Raw genomic sequence first — 19,569 nt, forward strand, 5'->3', positions numbered from 1 at the left:
ATCATGTGTATGTAGTATTTTACCTTCTAACTTAGATAAAATGAATTTTAAAAAATAGTATAAAAGTCATCAATTCTCTTTTCAGATCCACTGGGACAGGCCTTGCTGCTTTTCCATTGTCTTCTCTTTGTTTTGTGATCAATTTGAGAATGGGAGCTGAACTCTTAGTAGATTTGATAGAAGATTCCTTTAGAAGGGAGTGTGCTTTTCTAGGCTGTCTTTATGGTGTAAAATCCAGGTTATTGTGTTTAATGTTAACTTTGTTAAAAATGCATTAATTGATCACTCAGGGCTCGCTGGAAAATTATTATTCTGCAAACTGTGCTTGCAAATATGCCCTCACATAACAGCTTTCCCTTCACGTTGTATTTCACAGTCTCTGTGTTTTTGCTTCCTCTGATGGGCAAGAGCCCATCCAGTTTCTAATCTTAAAGCCTTTCTGCCTTCCAGACAACTTTAAGTGACCCTGTCATGATGTTTGGCTTAATTCCAGTCACTGCCATTGTTGTGGATCCTCTGGGAGTGATCATTGCCTTAGTCCTGGGTATGGTCCATATCTCAAGCCTCACAGCATGTTCTACTTCCTCTCTTTGGCCTGGCAACCTCCAGGCAGCCATTTGCCTGTTGTTCCTTTTCTAAATCCACTGATGAGCAATGTGAAATCCCAGGTTGCTTCCAGGCCCTCAGTGGAGCAGTAGAGTGAGTGGGAATGTTTTCTGTGGCTCTTTCACTGGTTATAAGGGAAACCATCCTGCCTCGGGAATGTCTAATGAAAACACTCACCCGTGGTTTTGATCACTCTGCCCTGTGGAGAAACTGCCCAAGGAGCACAGCATTCATTAGGTCACATTTCCACCAGAAATTTCTCTCTCTTTGCAGTTCCATGGCCATGACCCTGAGTCTTGCCAACAACATAGTCCTTTGATGGTGGCGTCTACGCTAAGTTCCATGCGATCTGACCACGCTCCTTTCCAGCTAGTGTTTGGAACTGGTGTTGCTGATGACTGAACAACCTTTGTCAGGCAGGTGTGAAGGCTGAGCAATTGCCCAGCTGAATCCCTCAATGACTGCCTGGAAAGGACATGTCCCCATGACCACTGTAGCCTTTATAAAGACACGGCCGATTCTGATAGGAGATTGTGACTCAACCAAGAGAAATACTATGCGCCCCTCACCGATACATGGGAAGGACATGCTGCCGTTTTAACAGCTCGCATTCCCCTCTTCCACCTCATCCAAGTTTTCTTTATTGTCAAGGGTCACTGTCTTCAGTTTCGTTTTCCTTTCCTGGGTGCTCCGTCCTCCTAGCCAGGAGCAGTCATCGCACCTGCGCTGAATCTGCTTCCAGACACGGTTCCTGTCTTTGCTCCTTTGAATACACGTGGACGAAAGAGGTTGTGCTCGCTGGACCATCTGCCCAGATCTGTGTTGGGGTGACGGTTCCCTCCTGCAGTCGGCTCCAGGTTCACTGTCCTTGGCAGCAGTTCTTCAGGAAAGTGTGATTGGGGTTTTAAGTGCTTTTAACTGACATACTTGTGTTTATTGTTTTTGTTTTAATCTATTTAACTTATTTCAGAGATAAGACAGTGGTGGATAAACTCCCTGTTTCCCCTTACATTTGGATTTGTATGGTTGAGTGTTTCCCTTTATTGTATATAATTGTTTAGTAGATCACTTACATGTGACCTTAAAATGCAGTCACTCCAGAAAGCAGGGGTGTTACCTACCAACTGAGAAAAAAGGTTAATTTTATTAAATCGTTATTTTTGTCGTTTAGTGAACTTGGGTGGGGGGGGAGATGGAGGCTGTGCCCAGCCCTCCTTCTGCATAGCAGGGGTTTGTGCCTTGAGTGGTGGGTTCCAGAGAGCTGCCCGCCTCCTCCCCAGGTGCTGGCACAGTGCACAGCCCCGGCACACGGGGGAGCTCCATGCCTTTTCTTCTGATTACCCTGTTCCTCCCTTTCTGTTTGTCTCTGCCCCTTGAAATGTTGTCACTTCTCTGTGGTGGAAAGAGATTTCATGCGGGCTGGGATTCCTCTGAAACAGCGTCTGGGAAAGTTGTCCCCTTTCGCCAAGCTTTTTCAAGATGACAGCCTTCACGTCACCAGTGTTGAATGTGACGTGGCTGAAGCTTTTCTCCTTTGTGGTTGGAATACCTGGGGTGTGTGTGGAATACCTGGGGTGTGTGGAATACCTGTGATGCCAGAGAAGGTATCACAGGAGGCTGGTGCAACATTCAGTGGGGATGTTGGGGACACCTTATGGCCAGTGGGGCCCTGCTGTGCGATGCCTGTGGGAGTCTCTCTCCGTACACAGACAACTTGTTCCGCATCTATTACCTTGGTGCGTTGGAGACACTGAGCGGGCTCCCCCACAGGCCGGCTTCTCACAGTGACTGATCTGGTAAAGAGGCAGCATTTGTGCCAAAACCATATTCTGAGACCAGAGAGGAGCAGGCGTGAATTCCACAGGGTGTGAATGGAGATGCGTGTGGAGTGGATGAACATGCAACCTTCAGCTGATCATGACTGTGATTCTGTGTCCTCGGCACTGCTAGGCAGCGGGGAAGCACCTGTGAAGGGAGAGGCAGGAATCCCTGCCCACGTGGTGCCTGCAGTCTAGTGAGGAAAACAGGTGTGCAAGTGTTTTCCTGTTGGACAGTGAGCAAGGCGCAGGATGAATAAGGTGTAAATCTCTGCTCCCCATGGTGGTGCGGACAGTTACCGCGACGGTGTTGATTTAGTGTCTGGACATGGGGACGCGTTGCTAAGGGTCTGTGTGAGGAACCAGGGGCCAAGCAGAGCTGGATTGCAGTCTGGGCAGGAGAAGCTCAGCCCGTGTGACTGACTCAGGTGATTCAATGGTTGTGTGGGGGCTGCGTCCCCCAGGGAGATTGGGCTGGCCCAGGGCCTGGCCAGGTCACCCCTGCCTGGTGTCCCTTCTGGGCGGGTTCTCCCCTCCCCCCAACCCTGCGTTTTAGGGCCCAGCCCACAGAGCACAGGCACATGGTAAGGTGGATACAGTCAATTTTATTGCTTTAGCTCGACTGAATGAATGAGGTTTAAGTGTGGAGATCTCATTTCATCCAGAACCAAGATGCTAGTGCCGGAGTGTCATCGGTCCTGTCCAATTTCAGTCCGTAGAGAGAGAGTGGATGCGGGACTGAGTCTTGAAGGGCACACGCTGCTCCACTTACTCCACACTCTCCTCTCTAGCTTCATGTTCAAACTCTTCCCATGGAGGAGATTCACAGACACAGAGGAAGAAGGTTAGACTCACAGAAGCCTGGAAACTTAACCTCCTGCCCCACCTTGGAGCGCCATGAGGGACAGAAACAGGCCGGGTCACAGGAGGCCACCGGGGGCTTAGATCCCAGAAGCCATCTGGCAGCAGACCACGGGGGGTGAAGGTCTGGACATGCAGACATTTGAAGGCACAATGTGGGCACATCAGCGGGCAGGGCCGAGGGGTGGCGGTTGGGGACACCTTCTCGCCGCCCGCCCTGCAGGTGTGTGGTGAGCACTCTCCTCCCACAAGGCTTTGCCTGCACTTGTACTCACCTGGACTTGTAATTATCTTTCAGAATTTCACCCGGCAGTTCCTTCAAAGTGTCCTTGATTAAATTTTTTCCATGTTTTGACAGTTGTTTGAGCAGGAACTCTAATGTTGGAGAGAAGGCCCATGGCAGTGTCATTTATTGAGGTTCCCTGCACAGCCTCCCCTGCTCCTCCCTGCTCAGAATCTCAAGTGGGGGAACTTCTGCTGAGCCGACGGGCTTCTCTGTGGCACGAGGCAGTTGGGCCAGGTGAGGAGTCACCTGTGCTGAGGGCAGCAACCTCTCCTCTTGAGAAACCCCAGGTGTGGGAGCAGTCAGCCCCCCGTTATATCCTTGTGGTCAGGTGAGAGCTCCCCTGGGCCTGTCCCGTATGTGAAGGCATCAGCAGGCCTGAGCCAGCAAGGTGGAGGCACACTTACTCAGGAGCCCTCCTATTTTACGCTCGACGTTTCCCGGCACCCCATCTATTGGAGGAGTCATGGTCTTCTCTTCCAGCTGAGCTGTAAGACGTCAAGTTTTGAGATTAGTAAAGGCAAAGTTTTTGTTTTTTCCAAAACAGGTATCACATGTGGCTCTCCCGGCACATGCTCAGTGGGGCTCTGTATGACTTAAGAATGGTAAATTCTGGCGCTTTGTTGATTTCCTTTGCATTGTGTCACGACTCAGGATACCTCACACTGGGTGCAGGATGAAGAGGAGACACTGTACAACTGTTGCCTGCTAGAGAGATCTATATATATGCTACAACATCTGTAAGTGCCAGGACCTGTACATGCTACAACTGTGCGGACAAACATCTGTTGATGCCCCAATTCCTATATGGACCGTGTAACCCCAGAGTGATAGGTCACTGGGTGGGGCTCCCATGGATGCAATTAGGGCCCTTCGAAATGGAGAGCAGAGAGATCACTCTGCCAAATGAGGCTACAAGAGGTTGGTGTCTGCGACCTAGAGGAGGGTCCTCCCCCGTCCCGACCACGCTGACTCCCTGACCTCAGACTCCAGCGCCGGGGCTGTGACAATAGATTTCCGTAGTCTAAGCCATGGTGGCTGTTGTAGCGGCCTGCATGGACTGACGGTGTCTCTGGGAAGAGGGCAGGGCAGGGGCCTCTCATAGGAAGGTCGTGGAGGGTGTGGCCCCGGGTATGGGGAGAAAGAGGCAGCTTTTGAGAGAGAAGCTGGGCCTTGGCGGCAGGGGTCAGGAGGGAAGATGCTGAAGGGGCTTCCTTAGAGGAGCAGAGTAAGCGGGAAGGGTCGCAGGGACAGGCGTGTGTGGGGCCGTGTGGTCTGTTTCGGCGAGTGGGTGGCACATGAGGATGTTGGAAAGAGGCTGGAAAACAGGTAGAAGCTGGTGGGGGTGTAATAACATGGACAGAGCAGCGAAGGGTTATGTTTGAGGGTGAGGAATTAACAGCAGGACAGTGTTTCCTTATCCCTTAATCTCATCTCGCGTCCTGTCCTTCTTGAGAAACCTGCCCCCTGTCTCCCCGTGACTAGGCTGCCTGGCGCTCCTAGTGGTCCTGGCCTTGTTCCATCCCAGTCCATGCTCCCGGCATGATCACTCCGTAAGGACACCAAACCCCATCCCCAGGATCTCTCTCCCAGCTTCCATGCCTTTCCCAGGGGAGACCACGTCCTCCTGAGCGGGAGCGGGGGGACTTACAAATCAAAGTGTCCAGGGAGACATCCTCTTTGCGTTCGGAGGGGTCATCGTCTGCAAGAGATGAGACACACAGTGAGGACTGACCCCAGACACCTGAGCCCCCCCTCATCCTCACCCTCAGGTGTCAGCAAACTAAGGACATGGGGACATCGGGCCCTTGGGCCGCATCATGTCTTCCAGCCGCTGCTCTCTGTGCGGCTGCACCGGGCGTCCTCGTGCAGGTTTCTAACCAGGGGCCGCTCGGAGCTGCGTGACTCTCCCTGCAAACTCTCTTCCCTGCTGGCTGCGGCCTGGGAGGCGCCTGAGGTCCCTGTGAGGGCCAGCACCATGGCAGGGGGTGCAGCTCCCCAGTGTGCAGGACAGCGCAGCCCGGGGCCCAGGCCAGGGGGTTCTGATGCAGCTTCAGTGTGAGGAAGGCGGACATGCCCCTGCCTGGAAGCTGCACCCCGTGATGGAATCCTGCGCCCCCCGTGTGGGTAGTGCTGGAAGGGACATTCAGCCAAGTCTCCAGAGAGAGCCAGCAGGGTCTAATCTATTCTGCTGTGCATGGCTGGCTCTTTGGAGGAATCGTCTCTCGGTAGAGATGACAGAGGAGGAAGGTGCAGTCAGGCGACCTTCCCTGTTGGTTTGTGCGGGGACAGGGGGAGAGAAAGCTGTCCTGTAGATGAAAGACCGACGAGAGGGGAGCTGATGTGAGAGGGGCAGCGGGGTGTTCCCAGCAGGAGCAGCGCCTTGTGCTGCAGGAGGGCCTGAGAGTCCCCACCACAGGCTGCACTGGGCCTGGCCCGCGGGTCCCGGGCTGTGTCCTTCTGCAGCCCCTGCTGCTGCCTGGAGGGACCATGGCCTGAGTGCCTGGGGGCCCAGAGCTCCTGCAGGAGCCGCGAGGCTGTAGCCGTGTGAGAGGGGCTGTGTGGAGGGGGAGCCCGGACAGGCTGAGAGGCAGGGGTCCCTCCTGTTCAGTGGGGTGAGGAGGCAACATGTGCAGGGGCAGGGGGGGCAGACGCTGGCAGAGGTAGAGGGAGCAGGAGGGCACAGGGGGAGAGACAGGGGAGGGCAGAGCTCAGGCGAGATGGAAGAGCGGGGGGCGCAGGGAAGGCCACACTCACCAGCCAGAACCAGGGTCCCGGCCAGAGCCGCCAGGAACAGCAGAGCGAGGACTCTCATGTTGAGGGATGGGGTGACGCAGCCAGAGAATCCGCAGAGGGTCCAGGATTCTGTCCAGGCTGACCACTGGGCCCCTTTTAAGGAGATAAAGGGCCAATAGGAGCCACGTTGACACAAGTGACCTCGTGTCCTCTGCCCTCTTCCCCTGAGGTCTCCTGATAAGTCCACACGGCGCGCTCGGGCCGGCCAAGGACTGGGCCTGTGGGAGGCCTTTCCTGTAACCCGGAGCATGCCTGCTCCCTCGCCCCCTCCCCACCCCACTTGCCCTTTGGGTTCCTATCTTTGGGCTCTCCGGGCCCCGAGGCAGAGGGAGTCTTGCGGGAGGATTTGGAATGTGTCTCTGGAGGGTATGGGTAGGTTTCCTCCTTCCTGGTGACTTTCCGGCAGGAGGTTCGCGGCTCGGACATCACGCGCCGGCCTCCTACCTCAGCCTCCCCTGGACTCATTCCAGGGACTGGGAGACTTTCTCTCAGGAGTGATCCTTTCTCTTCAGGCCACAGTGCCTGAGCTCCCACCTCCCTCCCTTCCACACGGGGTGGCTAAATATACCAATGTCTTTTTGGGAATTGCCTGCCTTCAACTGGTTGTCTACGTCCTGGGAGGATGCCCCCAAGCCCCTGCAGGCACCCCGTCTTCAGTCCTCATCGCCGTGAGAACGTTGTGGTTACAGGAGGGTAATCATTCCTGGTGTTGCCAGATGGTGCTCCCTGACGTGGATGCTGATCCATGAGGGAAAACCCAGATAAGCAAACAATTCCCTGTGAATTATGAGTCCTTGCTCCTTGGAGCAGAGATTTAAGGACCCGGGTTTGAGTTCTGCATTTGTGCTGCACACAGGAGACATCGCTGTCATCGGCAGACAAACTCTGTGGGGCTTTCCTTTGTCATCACGGGAGAGTTTGGGGTTTAGTGAGAAGCTATAGGTCAATGTGATTTTGGACCACAAACTCCTGTCGAGGTGTGCGGCGTCCTAGTTCCTCACAGAAGGCACGTGGCGTGTATAGATTTGGTGCAGGGTGGTGCTCAGTGGTGAAAGAAGAGAGTTTTGGCAAAAGAGGGGCCGGGTGAGGGGCTGGGTGGGGAGAAGCCGAGTCCAGACACCAAGTTGCGCTTCTGCGTGTGCTGGTGCTGACTCTCCTCAGGCCGGGCTGCAGGCAGGGACCGGGCCTCTGTGGTCTCCAGCTCATGGCAGCTCTGATGACTGGCGTGGCAAGAGTTTCAGGGAGTTTTCAATTGAGGTAACATTCTTTGACAACACTCTAGGTCTTTTGGGATTACAGCTTCTTACTTAAATCACGTGTTACAACAAAGTATCTACCAGGCATATTATTTGTGTTGTCATTTTAAGCTAGATCTGTCAAGATCAGGGCATTTCTGATGTCCCTGCTCAGCCCTCTCCCTCTGCCGGGCTCACCCCAGCCTCAGAGATGAGAACGGGGGAAGTGACAGCGGGTGGTGAGGTGCAGAAATCCCCAAGCTCACTGTTGCTCTAAATATGGGTCCTTTGTTTGAACAGGGCAGGAATATGAAAGGAAAGAGGCCACTCCATGGTCTGAGTGAGCGGCTTGTCCTCTGTGGTGTCTTGTCTTCCAGGGAATATGATTCCACGACTGTCCATGGCTAGTCTTGTCATTCCTCAGTCCTGACTACCTGCTGTCCATTCTCTGCGTCCCTGTGTTTCCTTCCATCTCTGCGTGGTCTGAGGATGACCTTTGTGGATCAAGCACCTGACTCCCTTGTGCTCCAGCTCCTAGTCCTGACCGGCCTGTGGGCGCGTGGTGAGAAGTGACCAGATGGCAAGACAGAGCGGCAGACCCTGTTCCTCCTGCTCCCTCCGGCTTGGTACGTGTGGTCTGGGGATGCTCAGACAGTGCCCAGTGTCCCCTCCTTGTATTCATGTCCTATGTCATCCCCTCTGTCAAGCATGTGCTCAACCTAGTAATTTTCTTCTGCTTTATAGAAAATGGTGAAAGTGATGTCTGTCGGAGATTATGAAGTGATTATGAAAGAATGTGACTTCTGTCTTGCACACACACACATACACACACACACACATATACATAACACACACTCTCTGTGTCATGCTCACTCAAGGAGAATCTCATAGCGTGTTTCCTCTGTTGTTATGAGGTGCTCTGTGGAGAGGCCCAGACAGGAAGGACGCGGCAAGCCTTCCCTGCAGTGAGAGGGTCCCCATCCTGGCAGCCTACGGTGAACTGGATCCTCCCACAAGCCTGTCCCTGAGCTTGTGGTTGTGCCTGGAGGTGACCTCAGTCTCCACTGTCCCTTCATTGCAGCTGCCAGAGCCTCTGAGCAGAGCACCCAGTGAGTGACCTGGGCCCGCTAACAGCACCCGGGAGGTAAACATGATGTTATTGGAGCTGCCAGAAGGGAAATGTTGTGCAGCCAGAAAATCACCAAAGCACGTTGTGGGAGTGTGTGTTCCTTTCTCCTGCAGCTTCTGCAGGGGGCTGGCTCCCCAGCCCCATGTCCTGTCTGGTCTCAGGAAGGACGTCTCCTCCGGCTGCTGCTTGGTTTTCCGGGGTGGTGATGGGATATGCTGGTGGAAGTTCTCATCTGCAGCAAAACATACTTATTTTTCTGTAAGATTCTAAAATAAGCCCCCCTAAGTCTGCCTCTGTTCTCCGGCAGGACACGAGTCATGCAGCCATGGAGAGCCTTCCTCGTACCCTTTGTCTGTCATGTTGATCACAGTGGCTCAGTGATGTTGACATACACCAGCCTTCACTGTGCAACGCAACAGGTAGACCCTGCGACACTCATGGATGCCAGGTAGTGTGTGGAGGTAAAGAGAAATCTTATATGCCACTGGAGAAAGCTTTCCACACCTTACGGGGAAGGACTCTCATTTTCTATGCCTGGCTTTACAGGGGAAGTGGGGAGTCCAGGGAGAGCACCCCTCATCCACAGAGAACTCCAAGGACTGTCCCCTCCTGCCTGGGGGCCAAGAAAGGGTCTCTACTGGCGCCATGTGCTCAGCACCTTCACTTGAGAAGGTCAGGTCTTCCCACAGTGCCCCTTGTTGACACACAGATTATTTCCAGCGGAGGCCAGTGGAGCCAGGCACATGCTGGAGAAACTTCCATCAGGCCCCAATTACCCAGAAGCCTGTAGATAGGGTTCTCATCAGAAGGAGGTTGCTACACGGTGTGACCTCTCTGTGAAGAGCCACTCTGAGTTCCTGGGCAGAGCATTTGTCCTTTGATGTGTGAATTCCTGGCACTGACCCTACAGTCAGGCACTGACCCTACAGTCCCCATGGAGCCCAAATCCCCTGTCCTCTTAACTAGGTAGGTGCCCAGATTTGCCTCCCTGTCTTTGGAATCCTCTCTCTGCATTCCTAGGTTCCTCTACACATGTGATTAAATCTGTTTTTCTGCTCCTTCTAAACTCTTTGATGATCACTTGATTATTTCACAAGCACAAGAATATCCCAGAGGGGTAGTGAGAGATGTTCCCTCCTCTTTTGTAGATGGAAATGTCCAGATAGGTTGTTGAGAGAAAGGTTGGGACTAAATGTTATGCATTTCAATGCCTGCAGGTATCTGGCAGGCGATGTGGACCAGCCAGGATAGCCGTGGCCAGGCAGCAAGTGCGGGCCCAGTGAGGAAGGGTGACTGTGCCTCGACCTCTGGGCGGGGAGTGGGCAGGAGGCTCTGGTGCCACCTGGACATGCCTGTTCACTGTGGCAGCTGCGCTCACCCACCAGGGGCTGCTGGGGACACGCAGACCCTTCCAGTGAATTGCAGATTTCCCCATGAAATCAGTTGATTTTTCTCTCTGCTCCTTTAAAATACATCATGTGTATGTAGTATTTTACCTTCTAACTTTGGATAAAGTGAATTTTAAAAAATAGTATAAAAATCATCAATTCTCTTTTCAGATCCACTGGGACAGGCCTTGCTGCTTTCCCATTGTCTTTTCTTTGTATTTTCTGATCACTTTGAGAATGGAGCTGAACTTTTAGTAGATTTGATAGAAGATTCCTTTAGAAGGGAGTGTGCTTTTCTAGGCTGTCTTTATGGTGTAAAATCCAGGTTATTGTGTTTAATGTTAACTTTGTTAAAAATGCATTAATTGATCACTCAGGGCTCGCTGGAAAATTATTATTCTGCAAACTGTGCTTGCAAATATGCCCTCACATAACAGCTTTCCCTTCACGTTGTATTTCACAGTCTCTGTGTTTTTGCTTCCTCTGATGGGCAAGAGCCCATCCAGTTTCTAATCTTAAAGCCTTTCTGCCTTCCAGACAACTTTAAGTGACCCTGTCATGATGTTTGGCTTAATTCCAGTCACTGCCATTGTTGTGGATCCTCTGGGAGTGATCATTGCCTTAGTCCTGGGTATGGTCCATATCTCAAGCCTCACAGCATGTTCTACTTCCTCTCTTTGGCCTGGCAACCTCCAGGCAGCCATTTGCCTTTTGTTCCTTTTCTAAATCCACTGATGAGCAATGTGAAATCCCAGGTTGCTTCCAGGCCCTCAGTGGAGCAGTAGAGTGAGTGGGAATGTTTTCTGTGGCTCTTTCACTGGTTATAAGGGAAACCATCCTGCCTCGGGAATGTCTAATGAAAACACTCACCCGTGGTTTTGATTACTCTGCCCTGTGGAGAAACTGCCCAAGGAGCACAGCATTCATTAGGTCACATTTCCACCAGAAATTTCTCTCTCTTTGCAGTTCCATGGCCATGACCCTGAGTCTTGCCAACAACATAGTCCTTTGATGGTGGCGTCTACGCTAAGTTCCATGCGATCTGACCACGCTCCTTTCCAGCTAGTGTTTGGAACTGGTGTTGCTGATGACTGAACAACCTTTGTCAGGCAGGTGTGAAGGCTGAGCAATTGCCCAGCTGAATCCCTCAATGACTGCCTGGAAAGGACATGTCCCCATGACCACTGTGGCCTTTATAAAGACACGGCCGATTCTGATAGGAGATTGTGACTCAACCAAGAGAAATACTATGTGCCCTTCACCGATACATGGCAAGGACATGCTGCCGTTTTAACAGCTCGCATTCCCCTCTTCCACCTCATCCAAGTTTTCTTTATTGTCAAGGGTCACTGTCTTCAGTTTCGTTTTCCTTTCCTGGGTGCTCCGTCCTCCTAGCCAGGAGCAGTCATCGCACCTGCGCTGAATCTGCTTCCAGACACGGTTCCTGTCTTTGCTCCTTTGAATACACGTGGACGAAAGAGGTTGTGCTCCCTGGACCATCTGCCCAGATCTGTGTTGGGGTGACGGTTCCCTCCTGCAGTCGGCTCCAGGTTCACTGTCCTTGGCAGCAGTTCTTCAGGAAAGTGTGAGTTGGGGTTTTAAGTGCTTTTAACTGACATACTTGTGTTTATTATTCTTGTTTTAATCTATTTTACTTATTTCAGAGATAAGACAGTGGTGGATAAACTCCCTGTTTCCCCTTACATTTGGATTTGTATGGTTGAGTGTTTCCCTTTATTGTATATAATTGTTTAGTAGATCACTTACATGTGACCTTAAAATGCAGTCACTCCAGAAAGCAGGGGTGTTACCTACCAACTGAGAAAAAAGGTTAATTTTATTAAATCGTTATTTTTGTCGTTTAGTGAACTTGGGTGGGGGGGGAGATGGAGGCTGTGCCCAGCCCTCCTTCTGCATAGCAGGGGTTTGTGCCTTGAGTGGTGGGTTCCAGAGAGCTGCCCGCCTCCTCCCCAGGTGCTGGCACAGTGCACAGCCCCGGCACACAGGGGAGCTCTCTGCCTTTTCTACTGATTACCTTGTTCCTCCCTTTTTGTTTGTCTCTGCCCCTTGAAATGTTGTCACTTCTCTGTGGTGGAAAGAGATTTCATGCGGGCTGGGATTGTCCCCTTTCGCCAAGCTTTTTCAAGATGACAGCCTTCACGTCACCAGTGTTGAATGTGACGTGGCTGAAGCTTTTCTCCTTTGTGGTTGGAATACCTGGGGTGTGTGTGGAATACCTGGGGTGTGTGGAATACCTGTGATGCCAGAGAAGGTATCACAGGAGGCTGGTGCATAATTCAGTGGGGATGTTGGGGCCTCCTTAGGGCCAGTGGGGCCCTGCTGTGCGGCCTGTGGGAGTCTCTCTCCGTACACAGACAACTTGTTCTGCATCTATTACCTTGGTGCGTTGGAGACACTGAGCGGGCTCCCCCACAGGCCGGCTTCTCACAGTGACTGATCTGGTAAAGAGGCAGCATTTGTGCCAAAACCATATTCTGAGACCAGAGAGGAGCAGGCGTGAATTCCACAGGGTGTGAATGGAGATGCGTGTGGAGTGGATGAACATGCAACCTTCAGCTGATCATGACTCTGTGATTCTGTGTCCTCGGCACTGCTAGGCAGCGGGGAAGCACCTGTGAAGGGAGAGGCAGGAATCCCTGCCCACGTGGTGCCTGCAGTCTAGTGAGGAAAACAGGTGTGCAAGTGTTTTCCTGTTGGACAGTGAGCAAGGCGCAGGATGAATAAGGTGTAAATCTCTGCTCCCCATGGTGGTGCGGACAGTTACCGCGACGGTGTTGATTTAGTGTCTGGACATGGGGACGCGTTGCTAAGGGTCTGTGTGAGGAACCAGGGGCCAAGCAGAGCTGGATTGCAGTCTGGGCAGGAGAAGCTCAGCCCGTGTGACTGACTCAGGTGATTCAATGGTTGTGTGGGGGCTGCGTCCCCCAGGCAGACTGTGGCTGGCCCAGGGCCTGGCCAGGTCACCCCTGCCCGGTGTCCCTTCTGGGCGGGTTCTCCCCTCCTCCCAACCCTGCGTTTTAGGGCCCAGCCCACAGAGCACAGGCACATGGTGAGGTGGATACAGTCAATTTTATTGCTTTAGCTCTACTAATGAATGAGGTTTAAGCGCGGAGATCTCATTTCATCCAGAATGAAGATGCTGGTGCCGGAGTGTCTTCGGTCCTGTCCAATTTCAGTCCGTAGAGCAGAGAGTGGATGCGGGACTGAGTCTTGAAGGGCACACGCTGCTCCTCAGTACCCCACACTGTCCCCTCTAGCTCCATGTTCAAACTCTTCCCATGGAGGAGATTCACAGACACAGAGGAAGAAGGTTAGACTCACAGAAGCCTGGAAACTTAACCTCCTGCCCCACCTTGGAGCGCCATGAGGGACAGAAACAGGCCGGGTCACAGGAGGCCACCAGGGGCTTAGATCCCAGAAGCCATCTGGCAGCCGACCACGGGGGGGTGAATGTCTGGACATGCAGACATTTGAAGGCACAATGTGGGCACATCAGCGGGCAGGGCCGAGGGGTGGCGGTTGGGGACACCTTCTCGCCGCCCGCCCTGCAGGTGTGTGGTGAGCACTCTCCTCCCACAAGGCTTTGCCTGCACTTGTACTCACCTGGATTTTTAAGTTTATCTTTCAGAATTTCATCCGGCAGTTTCTTCAAAGTGTCCTTGATAAAATTTTTTCCATGTTTTGACAGTTGTTTGAGCAGGAACTCTAATGTTGGAGAGAAGGCCCATGGCAGTGTCATTTATTGAGGTTCCCTGCACAGCCTCCCCTGACCCTCCCTGCTCAGAATCTCAAGTGGGGGAACTTCTGCTGAGCCGACGGGCTTCTCTGTGGCACGAGGCAGTTCGGCCAGGTGAGGAGTCACCTGTGCTGAGGGCAGCAACCTCTCCTCTTGAGAAACCCCGGGTGTGGGGGCAGTGAGCCCCCCGTTATATCCTTGTGGTCAGGTGAGTGCTCCCCTGGGCCTGTCCCGTATGTGGCCGCATCAGCAGGCCTGAGCCAGCAAGGTGGAGGCACACTTACTCAGGAGCCCTCGGTTTTTACGCTCGAAGTTTCCCGGCACCCCATCTATTGGAGGAGTCATGGTCTTCTCTTCCAGCTGAGCTGTAAGACGTCAAGTTTTGAGATTAGTAAAGGCAAAGTTTTTGTTTTTTCCAAAACAGGTATCACATGTGGCTCTCCCGGCACATGCTCAGTCGGGCTCTGCATGTCTTAAGAATGGTAAATTCTGGCGCTTTGTTGATTTCCTTTGCATTGTGTCACGACTCAGGATACGTAACACTGGGTGCAGGATGAACACGAGACACTGTATAACTGTTGCCTGCTAGAGAGAGATCTATATATATGCTACAACATCTGTATATGCCAGGACCTGTACATGCTATAGGCTGGGTGGACAAACATCTGTTGATGCCCTAATTCCTATATGGACCGTGTAACCCCAGAGTGATAGGTCACTGGGTGGGGCTCCCATGGATGCAATTAGGGCCCTTCGAAACGGAGAGCAGAGAGATCGCTCTGCTGGTCTTTCAGCCAAGTGAGGCTACAAGAGGTTGGGTCTGCAGCCTAGAGGAGGGTCCTCCCCCGTCCCGACCACGCTGATTCCCTGACCTCAGACTCCAGCGCCGGGGCTGTGACAATAGATTTCCGTAGTCTAAGCCATGGTGGCTGTTGTAGCGGCCTGCATGGACTGACGGTGTCTCTGGGAAGAGGGCAGGGCAGGGGCCTCTCATAGGAAGGTCGTGGAGGGTGTGGCCCCGGGTATGGGGAGAAACAGGCAGCTTTTGAGAGAGAAGCTGGGCCTTGGCGGCAGGGGTCAGGAGGGAAGATGCTGAAGGGGCTTCCTTAGAGGAGCAGAGTAAGCGGGAAGGGTCGCAGGGACAGGCGTGTGTGGGGCCGTGTGGTCTGTTTAGGCGAGTGGGTGGCACATGAGGAAGTTGGAAAGAGGCTGGAAAATGAGGTAGAAGCTGGTGGGGGTGTAATAACATGGACAGAGCAGCGAAGGGTTATGTTTGAGGGTGAGGAATTAACAGCAGGACAGTGTTTCCTTATCCCTTAATCTCATCTCGCGTCCTGTCCTTCTTGAGAAACCTGCCCCCTGTCTCCCCGTGACTAGGCTGCCTGGCGCTCCTAGTGGTCCTGGCCTTGTTCCATCCCAGTCCATGCTCCCGGCATGATCACTCCGTAAGGACACCAAACCCCATCCCCAGGATCTCTCTCCCAGCTTCCATGCCATTCCCAGGGGAGACCACGTCCTCCTGAGCGGGAGCGGGGGGACTTACAAATCAAAGTGTCCAGGGAGACATGCTCTTTGCGTTCGGAGGGGTCATCGTCTGCAAGAGATGAGACACACAGTGAGGACTGACCCCAGACACCTGAGCCCCCCTCATCCTCATCCTCAGGTGTCAGCAAACTAAGGACATGGGGACATCGTGCCCTTGGGCCGCATCATGTCTTCCAGCAGCTGCTCTCTCTGCGGCTGCACCGGGCGTCCTCGTGCAGGTTTCTAACCAGGGGCCGCTCGGAGCTGCGTGACTCTCCCTGCAAACTCTCTTCCCTGCTGGCTGCGGCCTGGGAGGCGCCTGAGGTCCCTGTGAGGGCCAGCACCGTGGCAGGGGGTGCAGCTCCCCAGTGTGCAGGACAGCGCAGCCCGGGGCCCAGGCCAGGGGGTTCTGATGCAGCTTCAATGTGAGGAAGGCGGACACGCCCCTGCCTGGAAGCTGCACCCCGTGATGGAATCCTGCGCCCCCCGTGTGGGTAGTGCTGGAAGGGACATTCAGCCAAGTCTCCAGAGAGAGCCAGCAGGGTCTAATCTATTCTGCTGTGCATGGCTGGCTCTTTGGAGGAATCGTCTCTCGGTAGAGATGACAGAGGAGGAAGGTGCAGTCAGGCGACCTTCCCTGTTGGTTTGTGCGGGGACAGGGGGAGAGAAAGCTGTCTGGTAGGTGAAAGACCAACGAGAGGGGAGCTGATGTGAGAGGGGCAGCGGGGTGTTCCCAGCAGGAGCAGCGCCTTGTGCTGCAGGAGGGCCTGAGAGTCCCCACCACAGGCTGCACTGGGCCTGGCCCGCGGGTCCCGGGCTGTGTCCTTCTGCAGCCCCTGCTGCTGCCTGGAGGGACCATGGCCCGAGTGCCTGGGGGCCCAGAGCTCCTGCAGGAGCCGCGAGGCTGCAGCCATGGTGAGAGGGGCTGTGTGGAGGGGGAGCCCGGACAGCCTGAGAGGCAGGGGTCCCTCCTGTTCAGTGGGGTGAGGAGGCAACATGTGCAGGAGCAGGGGGGGGCAGACGCTGGAAGAGGTAGAGGGAGCAGGAGGGCACAGGGAGAGAGACAGGGGAGGGCAGAGCTCAGGCAGAGATGGAAGAGCGGGGGGCGCAGGGAAGGCCACACTCACCAGCCAGAACCAGGGTCCCGGCCAGAGCCGCCAGGAACAGCAGAGCGAGGACTCTCATGCTGAGGGATGGGGTGACGCAGCCAGAGAATCCGCAGAGGGTCCAGGATACTGTCCAGGCTGACCACTGGGCCCCTTTTAAGGAGATAAAGGGCCAATAGGAACCACGTAAACACGCGTGACCTCCGCGTCCTCTGCCCTCTTCCCCCGAGGTGCCCTGATAGGTCCACAGGGCGCGCCCAGGCTGGCCGAGGACTGGGCCTGTGGGAGGCCTACCTGTAACCCGGAGCATGCCCGCTCCTCTTGCCCCTTCCCCACCCCACTTGCCCTTTGGGTTCATATCTTTGGGATCTCCGGGCCCCGAGGCAGAGGGAGTCTTGCGGGAGGATTTGGAATGTGTCTCTGGAGGTTATGGGTAGGTTTCCTCCTTTCTGGTGACTTTCCACAGGAGGTTCGTGGCTCGGGACATCACGCGCCGGCCTCCTACCTCAGCCTCCCCTGGACTCATTCCAGGGACTGGGAGACTTTCTCTCAGGAGTGATCCTTTCTCTTCAGGCCACAGTGCCTGAGCTCCCACCTCCCTCCCTTCCACACGGGGTGGCTAAATATACCAATGTCTTTTTGGGAATTGCCTGCCTTCAACTGGTTGTCTACGTCCTGGGAGGATGCCCCCAAGCCCCTGCAGGCACCCCGTCTTCAGTCCTCATCGCCGTGAGAACGTTGTGGTTACAGGAGGGTAATCATTCCTGGTGTTGCCAGATGGTGCTCCCTGACGTGGATGCTGATCCATGAGGGGAAAACCCAGATAAGCAAACAATTCCCTGTGAATTATGAGTCCTTGCTCCTTGGAGTAGGGATTTGAGGACCCGGGTTTGAGTTCTGCATTTGTGCTGCACACAGGGGACATCGCTGTCATCGGCAGACAAACTCTGTGGGGCTTTCCTTTGTCATCACGGGAGAGTTTGGGGTTTAGTGAGAAGCTATAGGTCAATGTGATTTTAGACCACAAACTCCTGTCGAGGGCTGAGGCGTCCTAGTTCCTCACAGAAGGCACGTGGTGTGTATAGATTTGGTGCAGGGTGGTGCTCAGTGGTGAAAGAAGAGAGTTTTGGCAAAAGAGGGGCCGGGTGAGGGGCTGGGTGGGGAGAAGCCGAGTCCAGACACCAAGTTGAGCTTCTGCGTGTGCTGGTGCTGACTCTCCTCAGGCCGGGCTGCAGGCAGGGACCGGGCCTCTGTGGTCTCCAGCTCATGGCAGCTCTGATGACTGGCGTGGCAAGAGTTTCAGGGAGTTTTCAATTGAGGTAACATTCTTTGACAACACTCTAGGTCTTTTGGGATTACAGCTTCTTACTTAAATCACGTGTTACAACAAAGTATCTACCAGGCATATTATTTGTGTTGTCATTTTAAGCTAGATCTGTCAAGATCAGGGCATTTCTGATGTCCCTGCTCAGCCCTCTCCCTCTGCCGGGCTCACCCCAGCCTCAGAGATGAGACGGGCGGGCAGTGACAGCGGGTGGTGAGGTGCAGAAATCCCCAAGCTCACTGTTGCTCTAAATATGGGTCCTTTGTTTGAACAGGGCAGGAATATGAAAGGAAAGAGGCCACTCCATGGTCTGAGTGAGCGGCTTGTCCTCTGTGGTGTCTTGTCTTCCAGGGAATATGATTCCACGACTGTCCATGGCTAGTCTTGTCATTCCTCAGTCCTGACTACCTGCTGTCCATTCTCTGCGTCCCTGTGTTTCCTTCCATCTCTGCGTGGTCTGAGGATGACCTTTGTGGATCAAGCACCTGACTCCCTTGTGCCCCAGCTCCTAGTCCTGACCGGCCTGTGGGCGCGTGGTGAGAAGTGACCAGATGGCAAGACAGAGCGGCAGACCCTGTTCCTCCTGCTCCCTCCGGTTTGGTACGTGTGGTCTGGGGATGCTCAGACAGTGCCCAGTGTCCCCTCCTGGTATTCATGTCCTATGTCATCCCCTCTGTCAAGCATGTGCTCAACCTAGTAATTTTCTTCTGCTTTATAGAAAATGGTGAAAGTGATGTCTGTCTAAGATTATGAAGTGATTATGAAAGAATGTGACTTCTGTCTTGCATACACACACATACACATACACACACATACACAACATACACACACATACATACACACACTCTCTGTGTCATGCTCACTCAAGGGGAATCTCATAGCGTGTTTCCTCTGTTGTTATGAGGCCCTCTGTGGAGAGGGCCAGACAGGAAGGACTAGGCAAGCCTCCCCTGCAGTAAGAGGGTCCCCATCCTGGCAGCCTACAAGCCTGTCCCTGAGCTTGTGGGTGTGCCTGGAGGTGACCTCAGTCTCCACTGTCCCTTCATTGCAGCTGCCAGAGCCTCTGAGCAGAGCACCCAGTGAGTGACCTGGGCCCGCTCACAGCACCCGGGAGGTAAACATGATGTTATTGGAGCTGCCAGGAGAAGGGAAATGTTGTGCAGCCAGAAAATCAACCAAGCACGTTGTGGGAGTGTGTGTTCCTCTCTCCTGCAGCTTCTGCAGGGGGCTGGCTCCCCAGCCCCATGTCCTGTCTGGTCTCAGGAAGGACGTCTCCTCCTGTCGCTGCTTGGTTTTCCGGGGTGGTGATGGGATATGCTGGTGGAAGTTCCTATCTGCAGCAAAACATACTTATTTTTCTGTAAGATTCTAAAATAAGCCCCTCCTAAGTCTGCCTCTTTCTCTGGCAGGACACGGGTCATAAAGCCATGGAGAGCCTTCCTCGTACCCTTTGTCTGTCATGTTGATCACAGTGGCTCAGTGATGTTGACATACACCAGCCTTCGCTGTGCAACCAACATGTGGATCCTGCGACACTCATGGACGCCAGGTAGTGTGTGGAGGTAAAGAGAAATCTTATATGCCACTGGAGAAAGCTTTCCACACCTTACGGGGAAGGACTCTCATTTTCTATGCCTGGCTTTACAGGGGAAGTGGGGAGTCCAGGGAGAGCACCCCTCATCCACAGAGAACTCCAAGGACTGTCCCCTCCTGCCTGGGGGCCAAGAAAGGGTCTCTATTGGC

The 19,569-nt window shown here is 53.8% G+C and overlaps 1 long non-coding RNA gene across 1 annotated transcript; it reads left to right on the forward strand.

The window, feature by feature from the left end:
• Positions 1–9,042: 9,042 nt before the first annotated feature.
• On the forward strand, positions 9,043–19,369 carry LOC129146041 (uncharacterized). The gene is made up of 3 exons (XR_008552354.1): positions 9,043–9,188; positions 11,082–11,700; positions 19,236–19,369. It is a non-coding gene; the product is annotated as an uncharacterized LOC129146041 (long non-coding RNA).
• The last annotated feature ends 200 nt before the right edge of the window (positions 19,370–19,569 follow it).

The sequence above is a fragment of the Talpa occidentalis genome, unplaced genomic scaffold, assembly GCF_014898055.3.
Source record: "Talpa occidentalis isolate TD23 unplaced genomic scaffold, MPIMG_talOcc4v2.1 talOcc4.16, whole genome shotgun sequence".
Classification (NCBI taxonomy): Eukaryota; Metazoa; Chordata; class Mammalia; order Eulipotyphla; family Talpidae; genus Talpa; species Talpa occidentalis.